Source organism: Corvus hawaiiensis, chromosome W (assembly GCF_020740725.1).
Source record: "Corvus hawaiiensis isolate bCorHaw1 chromosome W, bCorHaw1.pri.cur, whole genome shotgun sequence".
In the NCBI taxonomy this organism is placed as follows: Eukaryota; Metazoa; Chordata; class Aves; order Passeriformes; family Corvidae; genus Corvus; species Corvus hawaiiensis.
Window position 1 is genome coordinate 6,692,931 of NC_063254.1, and position 3,260 is coordinate 6,696,190.

Here is a 3,260-nt window from a genome sequence, read left to right on the forward strand (position 1 = left end):
CATCCCCAGAAAAGTCCGTAACTCTTTCACTGTCTGGGGTTTCAGGGTTTGGCGTATCACTTCTTTGTGATCTTGCCCTAAAGTTCGTTGTCCGGCGCTGACTTCATAGCCCAGGTAGATCACTTTCTGTTTTACCACCTGAGCCTTTTTCTTGTATACCCTGTACCCTTGGAGTCCCAGAAAGTTTAAGCGGCTTACCGTCCAGGCTGTGCAAGCTTCCTCTGTTTGGGTAGCTATTAGGAGATCATCCACGTACTGCAATAGCTTCCCTTCTCCTGGTGGGGCTTCCCAGGACTCTATGCCTTTTGCAAGCTGTTCTCCAAACAGGGTGGGGCTGTTCTTAAATCCCTGAGGCAACACCGTCCATGTGAGCTGAGTTTTGCACCCACTCTCAGGGCTTTCCCATTCGAATGCAAAAATTTTCTGGCTGACTTCATGGAGAGGGAGGCAAAAGAAGGCATCCTTTAGATCTATAACAGTAAACCAAGTTAGCTCTGGTGTTAAGCATGTTAACAGAGTGTAAGGATTTGCTACCACAGGATAGAGGTCCTCAGTTATCTTGTTAACAGCCCGTAAATCCTGTACCACCTGGTAAGACCCATCAGGTTTATGGACAGGCAAGACAGGAGTGTTAAAATCAGACTGGCACTCTTTTAACAGCCCTAACTGTAAGAATATTTCAATTATTGGGCTAATTCCTTCTCTGTCTTCCTTTTTGAGGGGGTATTGTTTAATTCTAACTGGTTGTTTTCCCTCTTTGAGTTAGATCTCTGTTGGGGTTGCATTTTTGGCTCTCCCAGGTACATCTGTGGCCCAGACTCCTGGGAACACTTGACTCGTTATCTCTTCTCTAATTTCCTCTGCAGATCCTTTAGTTGTTAATATTAGGCTCAATATTTCCACATACTGTTGGTCATTTACCTCCAGAATAATTTCCCCATTCCTAAAAGTAATGGTTGCTTGTAATTGTTCCAATAGATCTCTCCCTAAAAGTGCTTTTGGAGAATTGAGTAAATATAAAAACTTGTGAATTCCACATTGTTTCCCAAATTTATGTTTCAATGACTTGCAAAAATATGCTTTTTCAGATTGACCAGATGCTCCTTGTACCACAATGTAGTCATCCCCCACAGGCATTAAAGCTTTATTTAAAACCGAATATGCTGCCCCCGTATGTTGCAGTGGGGATTCCTACAACACGTATATACAGCGAGGCCCATGGAAAAGAAATATAAAGACCGATTCTTGGTAGATGTTTTCAGAGGTGTTTATTTTCCAGCCACGTGGCCAGCGACTGCTGAGGAACTGTAGCAATCACGGGACCAGAGGGTCCTTCCTGGGCAGGGGAACACAAAACAACCAATGGGGAACAAGGTTGACCAGGGAGTAGGGAAACTCTGTGCCTCCACCTCGGGGCCCCTCTCCCAGGACCCCACGCCAGAAGGAAGGAACCCCAACACCCGTATCAACCAAAAATTCTATTTCTTTTTCCTTTTCCCTTAGCTTCATTATAACCAGTGGATCTGCTAGGGTAGAATCTCCCAGTCCTCTTCAATCTTCTTTCACGTGTGCAACCATCCTCCCTCTTTCTCAGTCTCCTCTGTTCTGGCGGTCTTCTTGTCTTCTTTCTGGGCACTGGTTCTTCCAATGACCGAATGTCCTGCAAATCGTGGATTGGTCTTTACCTAGCCAGCGTGGGCCCTGTCTGGGAGGTCCTTGTCTGGGGGGTCCCTGTCTAGGTTTTTCCCTATTTCCTTCCCTTACTACTGCTACTAATTTCTTCATCCATTGCTTGTAACTTCTCGATTACTGAATACCCTCCCAGCTGCATCTAATAGTTTCCAGGTTCCTCCCCTCTGGCCCCTGAAGTTTTTGCAATTTACATCTGATATCTCCTGTGGATTGTCCTAGAAACAATGATACTAGCTGTTGTACCCCTACCTCGGTCTCAGGATCCAGCGATGTATTGCGGAGCATTGTGTCCCTCAGATGATCCAGGAATTCGGATGGTGACTCGGAAGGACCCTTTTTCACTGCATACAAAGCTGACCAATTTAGGGGTTTGGGAATGGCCCTTTCCACCCCTTTTGCTATCCATTCTTGATAACTTTTTAATTTCTCTAATTCGGCTGTTCTATTCGGACTCCAGTGTGGTTCCTGGAGTGGGAAGTAATCTTTTACATCTAATTGTTGTGTTTTGTAATAATCCTCTGCCAAATCTTTTGCTGTTTTCAAAACTAACTGTTTCTCCGTGTCTGTTAGTCCACCCAATAGTAATTGCATATCACCCCAATCTGGGTTATGCTGTTTTATTATGAGTCGTAAGCTGAGGGGGGTATCTTTTCAGCTTTTTACCGGCTAGCGCTTGTAGTTCAATGCCTTAGAAAGCCTCGAGCAACCTAGAGAGGTAGCACGGGCAATCTAGCATTTTAGTAGCTCTAAAATCAGTACCTGTATCAGCTGCAAAGCAAATACCATCAGCAGAAGCAAAGAGGGAGAAATATAGCTCTCTGCTCGCTCAATTTCCTGCAGTTAGAAGCTTTCAAATGAAACAGACTACAAGAGATCTTCGCAGAAAGAGTAGCAGAGCCAAAAGAGGGCGGGGCCTCCCTTGATCTTCTCTTTTATTCGGAGAAGGGGAAAGGGGAGGACTGGGGGCGGACCCAGGGTGACCGGCTAATCAGACACTGCTAAAGAGTTTGAGTTACATTTGGTTTTGCCCCCGCTTAGAACAAAGGGGTTCAGAGCACATGGCAGAGGCAAGTGTCTTTGGGAGGGGGAGGGGAAGGTCAGAACAGGCAGCAACAGTAAGCGTTCAGTGGTACCCGCTGGGTCACTTTGGTAATTTTTGGCAACTTTATACTACACATCCAGGTCAGCAGTTGAGAAAGGTACTCTAACCAACATTGTATTCCCATCAGGTGCCACTGCCTCCCGTAGGGGCGCCATCAATACCTGCTTCCTGGTTCAGGATGAGACAGGACTGCCCAGGGGAGAGGGGGTTGGCACTGGTATTCCTTCCAGTCCGCATCCTCTTCCTGTCTCCTAAGGGGAGGCTTAAGCAAATAGATTAGTTCATCATCGTCTTGTCCCTGAGCCGCTGCCTGATAGACTTTGACCTTGTACATCTCTGACCTATACTGCACAACGAACAACACCTCTTAGTTCTTCCTCAGCCTTTTTTATTTTCTTTTTCAAGAGCTAACACCATAGGATCACTGGGGGGTTTAATTGCACAATCTTTCTGCCATTCAGGGTGA

The 3,260-nt window shown here is 46.0% G+C and overlaps 1 long non-coding RNA gene across 1 annotated transcript; it reads right to left on the reverse strand.

Moving 5' to 3' along the window:
- Positions 1-373: 373 nt before the first annotated feature.
- On the reverse strand, positions 374-2,973 carry LOC125319323. Its single transcript, XR_007200665.1, has 3 exons — positions 2,956-2,973; positions 1,942-2,033; positions 374-470 (listed from the first exon to the last, which is right to left on the reverse strand). It is a non-coding gene; the product is annotated as an uncharacterized LOC125319323 (long non-coding RNA).
- Between the last annotated feature and the right edge of the window lie 287 nt (positions 2,974-3,260).